The following is a 12,693-nucleotide window of genomic DNA, read 5'->3' on the forward strand; positions in this document are numbered from 1 at the left end:
AATTGATTAAAAACAATCATCATTATTTGGAAGCTTGAACCCCGAGTATTCCATGGTTTATACCTATGTCCTTCTCTTGTTTTCCAGATCAGATCTTTGGTATCTGAATCCACCTATTGTCTGTCATTATCATCAACCCACAATCTCACTTAGCCCTGATCAGTGGTGAAATTCAAAAATGTTTTCTACCGGTTCTGTGGGCATGGTTTGGTGGCCGTGGCAGGGGAAGGATACTGCAAAATCTTCATTCCCTCCCCACTCGGGGGCCAGCCAGAGGTGGTATTTGTCAGTTCTCCGAACTACTCAAAATTTCCGCTACCGGTTCTCCAGAACCTGCTGAATTTCATCCCTGGCCCTGGGTCAAATCGCTGATTTCTGCCTATTCTGCCAAACTGTGATTTTTCCACAACAAGGAGTTTCCCTACTTTGTTTTATCTGGAACATATTTAGGATTTTGCCCAGAAAAAAACATGTATTCTGCCAGCAGCTTTAAATTGGCCTTTCTTCAAAACAAACATTTAAAATGAGTGTTAAGGCTGAAGCCATTGCCTGGAAGAATCCGCCCATGGTTTCTCCACCACATTTTAATGATCAGAGCATTTATTATAGAAGGAAATGCAGCCTGTTCATAAATAAATGGTTGCTATAAATATCCAAGGCTTTCCAACTTGTTCAAATTAAGCTTTGGATAAAGAGCTGTCGGTTGGCATCCATTTTATTTCAATCACTTTCCTAGTGAAAAAGCATTCAACAAATTTGAAACTTGTTTATAAGTAATAGTCAACCCTGTTGAAGTCCCTGTTGAAATTATAAGGCAAGAAGGTACCCTCAACCCCCCCCCCCCACCTTATTTTTTTTAATTTAACATTAATCTCTGCATGTGTCAGCTTATACCTCAGCAAGACATGAAATTCAAGCACCAATCTTATTAGCACAAAAATGATGACTCCTCTATAGGAACAATTCTGCATTAATGATGAAACAATTGAGCTTTCAAGAGATGATTTTACTGAATTAAAACTCTGATCAAGGGAACAAATCAAGGAGAAGATAAATGAACTGAACCACACACGGAACTGATCTCAGTTTACCCTGTTATTTTCCAGCTCCTGTAATTCATGACTAATTGTTGTACCAATCAGTAATTTTCACATCAAGCTTTGACCTGTTCTAGACAAAATTATCCTTCATTTTTAGATCCAATGAAAGATTATTTTTTAAAAAACCTGGAAAAATCATGAAAACTTACCAGCAGAAGTCCGAAAAGCTTCTTTTCTCCACTTAAGGGTCAATCAGGAAGTTTTCACACAACGGCATCCTATTTGCTTGCAGAACTAACAAATTGGAACAGGAGCCTCGGCAGATCTGAAAAGAAGGTGTAGCTGATCTTGACTAAACTGGAGGATGGGAGGAAGGTCCCAGGACTGAGAGTTCAATTTGTCTTCCCCAGATTCCCAGGCAGATTAGACAAACACTTCAACTGAACACACGGCTGCCGCAGACTGAAAAAAGGCAGTGAACCCACAACTTCCAATTAAATACCACCCAAGGTATTTTCACATTTTCTTTGGAGCCTCTCAATGTCTCTGGTGTAGCCTGCAATTTTTCCTGTGCTCTCTTCATCCCCACCCAATTTTAATTGCTTGCTTTCTTGCTTTGGCTTGATGCTTTTTCTCACTCTTTTATTTTTAGATTGTCAGTATAATACAGTCACTTGTAGAGGCTGCATGACAGCAGCAAATGTAACAGGAGCCACAGCTCTTGAGTGCCAGGAATTGCAGCCTCAAGCAGAACTTCACTGAGGGTTACTGGCGGGAAGGCCTGGGCAAAACAAAAAGATTGGAAACCTCCATTTTACATCAATAGCTATGGTAGTTGCATGGAGGAAAACTATGAAAGCTAAAGTAGTTCCAGATGTTGGAAATGATTTGCCAGTAAATGCAGGGCAAATAATTCCAGCACAGCAATGAATGTTGCCTAAGCATTGGGTATCTTCCCATCCTAGTACTGCCATAATGGAAGGAGAAACCGGAATATGGATTCCAAAAGACCTTCTAAATCTCTCAGACTGAGTGTGGATGGGATCAACATGTAAGTTTCAACGGTTTAGCAGAAGAAAGCAAGGTAGGTTCAGAAAGATAGCAGAACCAAGCAGGAAATGTAGTTGCAATGATTGTGTTTTCATTATTACCCATTTGAGCTGCTCAAGTTATAGGAAATAAGAGAGTAGAAGTAGGTTTGGTCAAAGCCAGTTGTGCATCTAAGCTGTCCGGCAATGCAAGCAAGCAAGCAACACAATCTTGTGTTTTGGAGTAATGCCCAATAGCTTGAGCTAAAATGTTCAAGGGCAAGGGATGTAACCATTATAATCTAGGTATCTGTGGGCACCAAATGGTCTGTCCCAGCCTCAAACATCTTTTATAGAGAGGAACTCAGAGTAACAGGAAAACTTTTGCTTTTATATATTCTTCTTTAAACTTCTAGTGTTCTTCTTTTTTTGTATATAATTTTTTTTAAATTTTTCAACAAACATAAGACAGACAAGACATGTAACATACAAGTATCTTCCATTACATACAGTGTGTCGATTGGTCACAGAGGTTTTGTGCATCCTTTCCATAGTCATCACTTACATTTTATATAGAATCACATATTTTCAGTCAAATACATTTATATACATCACTATTATAATACTGCATTTGTTTGACTATCACTATTATTTCTTCATCTTAAATGAGATCTGCTGAGTATGGGTTCATTCATATTATAATAATTCATTACATCATCTTCAATATATCCAATAATAAAGTATTCTTATGTCTAATTCTAAATCATTCTATTATTCTAATATTGGTGACATTCTTCAATAATTTTCATTTCCATGTTTTTTTTATCTAACCACTGATAAAATAGATCCCATATCCCATAAAATTGTTTATCTTCCTGTTCTCTAATTTCAAATGTCAACTTACTCATTTCAGCACATTCCATTATTTTATAAATAACTTCCTCCTGCGTTGGTGTTTTCTCATTCTTCCAGTTTTTAGCAAATACAATTCTAGCTGCTGTTAACACATTTACAATCAAGTATTTCAGTTCTGTATTGTATGTTTCTGGTATGATTCCCAACAAAAAGATCTCTGGTTTAAAATCAATATGTTTTTGTATTATTTTTTCCAACCAAATATGGATTTTAATCCAATATCTTTTAGCTTCTATGCAAGTCCACCACATATGGTAATATGAACCCGATATCTGATTACATTTCCAACACTTTTCCAATTTATTCTTGAACATTCTTGCTATTCTCGTCGGGGATAGATGCCACCTGTAAAACATCTTATACAAATATTTTTTATACGCTGTTGACATTGTCATTTTATAATTTTGAAACCACAATTTCTGCCAATTCTCTAAATGAATCCCATGTCTAAAATTTTTCCCCCAAGCAATCATAGATTCTTTAACTTGTTCTTCTAATTTAACCTCTAATAAATATCCATATAGTTTTTAAATCACCTTTTCATCAGTGCCTGTCAAAATTTTATCTAACTCAGTCATTTTATCATGGAAACCTTCCATTTTAAGATCTTTATCATATCTAGAATGTATTTGCACATATGAAAACCAATTCATCTTTATACCTTGCTGTTCCCATTCTTGCATAGATTTAAGTTCACCCTTTGCATTCAATATTTCACCATATCTAACTGTTCCTTTTTGTATGTTATTGGATATGAAAATGTCTCAATAGTTGATAATCAGACTGGAATTTTTAAATAATGTTGTCTTTTAATCTTTTCCCAGTTTAATAACAAAGCCTCACGTATGTAAAATACCCCTGTGTTTTAGTTCCCTTGTACCATAGGAAAGCATGCCATCCCAACAACAAATCATGTCCCTCTACACTCAATAATCTAGAATTTTTTAATGTTATCCACTCCTTAACCCACAACAAGTTTGTTGCCTGATGGTATAACTCCCAGTTCGGTAGGCCAAATCCTCCTCTTGTTCTAGCATCTTGTAATAATTTTAATTTTATTGCTCTCTTTCCCTGCCAAATATACTTCAACACTATTTTGTTTAGGTCATCAAAGTAGGCTTTACCTAGTCTAACTGGAATTGTCTGGAACAAATATAAAATCCTGGGTAATATATTCATCTTAATTGTAGATATTCTCCCTATTATTGATAAATGTAGATTTTCCCATTTTGCCAAGTCTATCACAATCTGCTATTTAAGTTTATGGTAGTAGTTCTCTTTAAGTGTGCTGCATCTTGCTGTCAAGTATATCCCCAAATACTTGATATTATTCGTGATTTGAATCTTCAGAGTATCCGCCAATTCTTCCTTTTGTCTTGATAACATATTCTTTGTCAAAATCTTCATTTTGTATTTATTTATTTTCAGACCTGCTACTTTTCCATATTCCTCTATTTTTTCAACCATTTTAGGTGTAGTTTCTAGTGGGTCCTCTAAGATGAAGACAAAATGCTTGCAATTTGTATTCTTCTTTTTTTATTTTCATTCCTTTTATATCTTTTCCTTCTCTAATATTTCTGTTTAAAGCTTCTAATGTTAAGATGAATAACAGAGGGGATAGTGGGCAGCCTTGTCTTGTCCCTTTCCTTATTTCACTAGAGTCTGTTAATTTTCCATTTATCATTATCCTTGCTGTTTGTCTGTGGTATATAGTTTCTATGGCTTGGGTAAATTTCTTACCAAAGCCCATCTGTTCCAGTTGCAACAACATAAATCGCCAGCTCATGTTATCAAAGGCTTTCTGAGCATCTAAAAACATCAGAGCCATTTGTTTTTCAGGATCAGCCTCATAGTATTCCAAAAACTTCTAGTGTTTTTCTGATTACAGCTGACAAAAATCCACAGCGCAAATTACTTCCATTTTGAGACATTTCAGCTACAGTGTAAATGCTAAAAGAGTCTTCACATTTAAAATAATAAAGGGGAAAAACCCATAAAGCTTATCAAAAAGGAAAAAAAATCAAGGAAAAAAAAAACAAGATCCCAGGACTGTGTACCTGAGGTACTAACATAGATGCCCCGTGCATGCCAAATGTTAAGCTGACTCCTAGGCACTAAGAGTTATCCATCAGTTTGATAAAGATTGTCCCTGTGTATCTCACTCCTAAATTGGTTATCTACTGTAGTCTGTAGTATGGAACACTGTGGCTTAGTGGCTAAGACGCTGAGCTTGTTGATCAGAAGGTCGGCAGTTCAGCAGTTCGAATCCCTAGCACCACATAATGGAGTGAGCTCCCATTACTTGTCCCAGCTTCTGCCAACCTAGTAGTTAGAAAGCACATAAAAACTGCAAGTAGAAAAATAGGGACCACTTTGGTGGGAAGGCTAACAGCGCTCTGTGCACCTTTGGTTTTTAGCCATGCCAGCCACATGACCATGGAGACGTCTTCGGACAGCGCTGGCTCTTCAGCTTTGAAATGGATATGAGCACCGCCCCCTAGAGTCGGGAACAACTAGCACATATGTGCGAGGGGAGCCTTTACCTTTACCTTACTGTAGTCTTCAAATAAGATCAATTCATTTCTTCATCTTTGGCTTGTCAAATACGGTTGCAGATCTGACCTTGCAAAGGCCCTGAACAAAACCTTGCCATGTGATTCCAAACTGGAGCAAGTTCCAATTCTGTTCTCTCTGCAATATGCTCCCATGATTTATGGTAACATTTCTTCCAAACTGGAAATGACCCTTGGAAAGGCTCTAATCTTTGGAAGCAAAGATATTGACAGTTACAAAAAAATAGCAAATAAATTACTTTTTCTAGAGGGTCATCTGAAGATGAATGAGATTTGGTTTGATGGTTGCAGCAACTTGTACTACATAATTGCATTCATATTAGAATAAAATCATATGCTTGTCTATTCAAAAGTACATCTCACTTTTTAAAAATGGGTTTATTCCCAAAAGAGATAAGTAAATATCTCATCCTATGTAAAATAAGATACAAAATACAAAAGAAAATAGGAAGACGGTGAGAGGAAAGCGGGGAAAAGGAAGGGCTGGGGAAAAGGAAAAAAAAAGTATTGACTTCCAACTCCATTTGTTGCACTAAAATAAAGTAAAATAAAGTATTAACATCAAACCACAACTTTTTGCTTTTCCATAGTAATATAAACTAGCCATTTCTATAAATACATGTCAATCTACTTGATAAAACCCCAAATCATAGTTTCATTTTTTTCCACCTCAAGCACAAAGTTCAGAAGGGGTCTCCATGTGGAAACAAAGGTACTTATGTTCTTTAATCAAAACAGCCAATTTAGCCATTTCTGCCAACTCCATCAGCTTCTGTAACCATTCGTCCATAGTGGGAATCAAACTGTCCTTCCATTTTGTACACACAGTAGTCTTGCTACTGTCAACTTTCATAAAATCAAAGTTCCGAAGACTCTTTCATTTTCTTGAAAGTGTACAAAATCCAGGTTTTGGAAGAGAATTGAAAAATAATACGATTTCAGCAAGCATAGACCTGATTTCTAGAAGCCATTTCTAATAGTTTGTTTAAAAAACAGAAAAAATATTTTGAGTAGTTGTGTTTCTCACCCTACCTCTTCCTTCTATCATATTTTATATCTTTCCTGTCAGTATTTGTTGCTTTTTTTTATATGTTCTTTTAACATATAAACATATTTTAACATTTGATTTAAAACTCTTTTTTTTACTTCTTTTTATCATACTCTGGTTTCTCTTCAGATCGTTTAAATCTTTCGCCTTTTACTAAAACTTTTTTTTTATCCTTGTTTTAAATGGGGTTGCTGGTTCAGGTTGTCGCATATTGTGGTGCAAAATATTTGGAGAGAATATTGGAAAATATTGGAAGATTTCCAACATCCAAAAGTTGGAAATAGCGCCTTCAGCAGACAAAAATTTCATATTCTGCTTGTGGGGAATTATTCTGATGGCCACAAGCAGAAGAGAAGAAGCAGATGCTATATTTTGGACACAGGAACCAGCCTATCCCTTCTTTTAATGTTCTGGCTGGCATTAACTCTTCTCTGCCAGATTCAATCCCATTTTAGAAAGCTAAGTGGGTGGGGTTACACATTTATTTGGAAGCAAACTACGTAATATTCAGGCTGATATGTTGAGGTGAGGACTGCGGCTTAAATTCCCACCTTTGCTTTTCTACTTTACCTAGTCATCCTCATTAGGAACACAAATGCATGGCAGGCGGGCAGTCTCCCATGAAGACAAAAGGGGCAGAGACAGCACATAAGTCTGCATTCCTTCAAAACCAGAGGGGGAAAAACGTCTTCCAGAGCAGCCAGAGGTTTTCTCCCCGTGGAAGAAGCCATCTTCTTCTGCAGGCAGCAGCCGTTAGGATGCATAATGAATGGTGCACTCCTCCACATGGAATTTATTTCCCATCTGACTTTGTCTGGAGGTCTGTGCCCAGGATTCTCTCACCTAGAAGATGTCCTTTGTTGGTTTCAGTAAAAATAACCAAATCACATGTGTGCAAGCCTTGCAATCAGCAAAAACTGAGTGCATTTCGGGATCAAAATGATAAATGGAGACTTTTCCGAAGAAACCTCTCATTGCATCTCCATAAATATCAAGGCATCGTTGATTTATATGAGCAATAGAAGCCCAGAAAGGCCATAAACACTGAATGTGTAAATATTTAGAATGCTGGAGAATCTTGCATTCTAATATAAACAGAAATTCCTCCGCTCTACAGCAACATATGAAAGTGGTTAATTATGACCTCCATTACTAGGTGCTGTGCTACCCCCACCAATAAACAGGGCCTTGCCACTAATCTCTGAGAAACACGAATCCTTCTACATTTATAAACAGACATGGGGGTTTTGCAGAGAGACCTTCCTTCTGCATGGACAGTACTAAAAGCAAGAGTGGGGTTGTGTAGACATTGATAAATGCAAGCAAGAGCAATGTAATAACAGTTATAGTGCTTGAGAAACTGGCCTCAGTGGGGAACGGGGAGGCACCAGTGACCCAAATAGTATCTTTGACTGGTTCTTACTTTGACTGTGATAGTAGAAAAGGGAGAACATGTAGGCAACCTAGTAGATTGGAAAGGTCTCTGATATTAAAAGTTACCATCCAAGTTACATTAACCCTTTTCTGTATAATGGGTAGAGAGTCATGGCTCTGTTCCAGATAAAGTTTAACACTACAGTGAAAGACACCAGCTTGAGAAAGGGGCAAAGACTGTATATTCATATTTATTTATAATATTTACATATTTTCCCAGACCCCAGAGTTTATACTCAGTCCTGTTTACATAAAAATGTAATAACATATCCACTATACTTAAACTATAAACTATAAACCATAAAACATTAACAAAATCGCTCCACGTTGTCAGATGAAGCACAGCAATTCAGGAATAGCAATCAAAGGCTTATGGGAAAAGAATTCAAAATCCATAGTTGGGCAATTCCTATATTATGTCCACTCAAAATGTCACAAAATAATGTGTGTGCTCGCAACCCTTCTGGAATGTTTTCTTAAGCAAAATGTTGCAAAAACACAGGATGGAGAACAAATGAGTAAATCCACACATTAGATCAGATGTTTAGACCAGGAGGGCTGATGTTTAATCTCAGTCACAAAATGAAGTTGTGAATCAAATGGATATCTAATGTTAAGGGTTGTTAGGATCAGGCTATATTTAGAGCTTAGAGACAAAGTCCCACTCCAAACTCTGAAAACACAAAGACCATTAGTCCTCCATCTATTACTCGGTATGGGTGACTCACATAGAGGCAACTTGGCCTAGCACAGAAGAAACAAAACATTACAGAAGCTTCTCCAAAATAACTATAAGGGAAGGCCAACAGAAGTTTCCACAGATTGGGAGCATAGCTCACTGAGCACAAGCGTAGGAAGTCTGAGGTTTACTCTTGTGGGATTTCTAACTAAAATGGGGTTGAGGGAAGGGGGGAAAGTTTGTGGCTGGAGGGCAGACTTCTATTTTTTGGCAGCCAGAAGATGCAAAGATGAGTATGATCAACATTTAGTTTATGGAAATTTAGAGGGTTTTTTTTTATTTAAAAAAAACCAAATGTATTACAGCTATCAGAAGCCCAATACAGTTTCTGCCTTCTTTTTGGAAATTGGTGGAAAATTGAGCCACTATTATCATTATAACTGGCTTGCCACTGAATGTCAGGACCCTACCAAAAATAAAGTGGCTTGAAGGTAACATATGACCCACAGATTATCTATCCCCGACTTTAGAAAGATCTAATAACAAGAGATGGGAAAGATTCCTGTTACAAAGGCTCTGGAGAGCTATTGGTGATCAAAAGTTGAGAAAACAATTACTTTGACCTGGGAGGAAGTCTTGAAGACTTACTGCAATGGCCACATTCTTAGGTGTTGATGCCTTGATCTTCACAATAATATCATGAAAAGCAGCAAGATAGTGAACTTTGCTGGACTTTGCAGGACTTTGCAGCAAAGTTCAAGAACCGGTTATAGCAATTCTCTTTTCTTTCTTGTTTTATTTATTGATAACATTTTATGCCTGCTTTTAATCGAAAATGATTAGGTTTAAAGCTAACTCTAGGGCAGGATCCAATAAATCCAACCAATAAAAACAAAAACAAAATTCCAAAGTTAAAATTAGACATTTTTTTCAAAAATCAAAAAATTGCAAATCAGGACCATGACAACGTGGGTGCTTAGAGGAAAATACGGAAAGTCTTATGTCATCAGCACATTGATAATATCCTAATCAAAAGATTCTGAATTGGATAATGTGCCTCAGTTGCCTCATTTTTCTTCTGTTTGCTGTGTGAATAGTAATCCACATGCTACGTGATGGTGTATAACCTGCTTAAAGAAATCCCAGTTAGCAGGAGGAATAAATGAAGTGTCTTATATTCAAATCTACATTGTGAAATATCACTGTAGCCAAAGGTAGGCCAGATAAACTGCTTATCCTGCCCACATCCTCTCCTACCCCCAATTGCAGGACAAGCATATCCAAGAAACCATTTTAATATGCGATGCTCTTATAATGTAAACTATGCCTCATTCCAGCCCCTAGTTAAGACAGCCTGAAACAATCATTAGCTGTTACAGTTTTCAACTAGCATTTTTTCCTTTTTCTGCCATGGATACAAACTAAGACAAGATCAGTGAAATGGTTGATCATGCATTGAGATTCTGTAGCTATCTGCAAAGCTTTTCTATATATAAACAGTCTTTGAGACACATAAGGTAGCATATGTAACACCACTGTTGTGTGAAGCTGCACTGGTTGCTGACCTGCTTCTCAGTCCAATTGAAGGTGTTGGTTATTACCTTTAAATCCCTTCATGGCATGGATCCAGACTATCTGAGGAACTGTCTAACCCCAAACTCATCCGGACATTCACTCCACCAGAAGGGGTATGCTGCGGATCCCGTCAGCCAACGAATTGCGGCTGACAGGATCCAGGAGAAGAGTCTTTACTGCCACGCACTAAAGTTCAGGCTGTTTGCTGTTATACTGCCTTAGTTATGTGCCCCCCTTTTCACTTTTTATATTTATCCTTATTCTGGATGTGGCTGGTAGATAAGGAGAAAACCCCACCTCCAGCCGGTTTGCATATTGGTCCTTTTTATTCACATTGTTGTTAATTTTATTGTTTTAACTTTAGGTCCCAATATTTTAATGTGTTTAACTTTCTAATTGCTTTATGCTGTTGTTTATGGCGTTCCAAGTAACACAGAGTCACTGGATAGTGAAATGGGTGGCACGTACATTTACTTAATAAATATAAATGGTTAGTATTATATTGAAAGGGAAAATATCTCCAGAAAAGCTATTACCAAGCTTTTGTCGTGGAGAGTAAGGGTTAATCCTCACCTCCACACATCAGGATTCCCTATATTTTAATGATTGTTTGTGACCTTGACTTCTGTCCAAATTAATGCTTGCAATAGAAAAATTTGCAGCAAGACAGCCCAGGAAGGAGAAAGGAGAATAACATATAATGATCACTTCTCAAATCCATCATCCTCTTTGCCCACTTAATTGAGAGTTTCTTAGTCTCAGCTCCAAAGAGATGTGAATTTTCAAATACTAATGTGCTTTCACTAATGGAGGCAAGAAGGAAAAAAAGGATAAGCTTCCCCTTCCCGCTTTTAGACAGTTTTCTGGCAGTGGGGGATACATGAGGTGAAATAGAATTAGAATTGTGTTGGATAGCTTGTGCAGCTTTTGACTGATGTGACCCAGTGGCAGCAGATGTATTGCACTGTTCTGATAGTAAGTTTCCTCATAGTAAACTCTCCTGAACTCAGAGGCATTTACTCTCCAGTCAAAGTGCTCCTGCGAGCTGTGACATGTTTGAGTTGTAAACATTTTGAGGAGCAAGCATCATTTTCTGCATTAGATCAGGTGGTTTTTCCATTACCTAATCTAGCCTCACTCTATATTAATCTGTCTGAATATTTGTCATATGTTGACCGCTTTTTGTTTAAATGTCATAGATACACTTTGTACTTTACTTGATTTCACAAGGGGGAAAAATTACCAGTATCGGTGCAAAGAATTCTAACTGATTTAATGACCAATAAGGACTTTGCATTTACAAGGGATGTTTGCAGTAAACCATGCCAGCAATCCATCAGCTTTCTCATTAGTCATTTAGGTATCCTAGTGGGCCACCACAAGTATGAGTCAGCAGTGTACTACAGCTGCCAAAAAAAGCCAATGCAGTCCTAGGTTGCATCAACCGAAGGATACAAGAAGTGATAGTACCACTTTATACTGCACTAGTTAGGCCACACCTGGAATATTGTGTCCATTTCTGGTCCCCACAATACAAAAAAGTTGCTGAGACTCTGGAAAGAGCGCAGAGAAGAACACTAAAGATGATAAAGGGTCTAGAGGCTAAATCATGCAAGGAATGGTCAAAGGAATTAGGTATGTCTAGTGTAACAAAGAGAAGAATTGGGGGTGATACAACAGCTGTCTTCAAGTATTTGAGAAGCAGTCCCACAGATAAGGGGGTTGACAAATTCTCAATGGTGGGATTCAAATTTTTTTACTATTGGTTCTGTGGCTTGGTGGGCATGGCGTGGCGTGGCTTGGTGGACGTGGCAGGGGAAGGATAGGGTAAAATCTCCATTCTCCCCACTCCAGGGGAAGGTTACTGCAAAAACCCCATTTCCTCCCAATCAGCTGGGACTCGGGAGGCAGAGAATAGATGGGGGTGGGGCCAGGCAGAGGTGGTATTTACCGGTTTTCTGAACTACTTCAAATTTCTGCTACCGGTTCTCCAGAACTGGTCAGAACCTGCTGAATGCCACCTCTGATATTCTCCAAAGCAACTGAGCACGGGACAAGGAGCAAAGGGTGGAATTGCTAAAGAGCGATCCAACCTGGAACTAAGGAGAAATTTCCTGACAGTAAGATAAATTAATCAATGGAACAGGCTGCCCCTGAAGTTATGGAGAAACTCTCCAGTAAAATCTCTGGATATTTTCAAGAAAAGATTGGATATCCCAGTGATGGCGAACCTATGGCACGCGTGCCACAGGTGGCACGCGGAGCCATTTGTCAGGGCACGCGAGGCGCTGCCCTGTCAGCTGGCCAGCGCACATGCGCGCGCTGGCCAGCTGGGTTCACCCTTTTTTAAAGCCATTTTTCACCCTCCCCAGGCTCCAGAGGCTTTATAGGAGCCTGGGGA

At 38.1% G+C, this 12,693-nt stretch overlaps 1 long non-coding RNA gene across 1 annotated transcript in view; it reads left to right on the forward strand.

Annotated features, from left to right (window-relative positions):
* The first annotated feature begins 1,455 nt into the window (after window positions 1-1,455).
* The window catches only part of LOC309383947, a 29,526-nt gene continuing 18,288 nt past the window's right edge, over window positions 1,456-12,693 (forward strand). Inside the window, exon 1 of the long non-coding RNA XR_014173950.1 lies at window positions 1,456-1,550. This is a non-coding gene — a long non-coding RNA (uncharacterized lncRNA). The remainder of the gene's footprint in view (window positions 1,551-12,693) is intronic.

Source organism: Natrix helvetica (genome assembly GCF_964273705.1).
Source record: "Natrix helvetica genome assembly, chromosome: 1".
NCBI classification, from domain to species: domain Eukaryota; kingdom Metazoa; phylum Chordata; class Lepidosauria; order Squamata; family Natricidae; genus Natrix; species Natrix helvetica.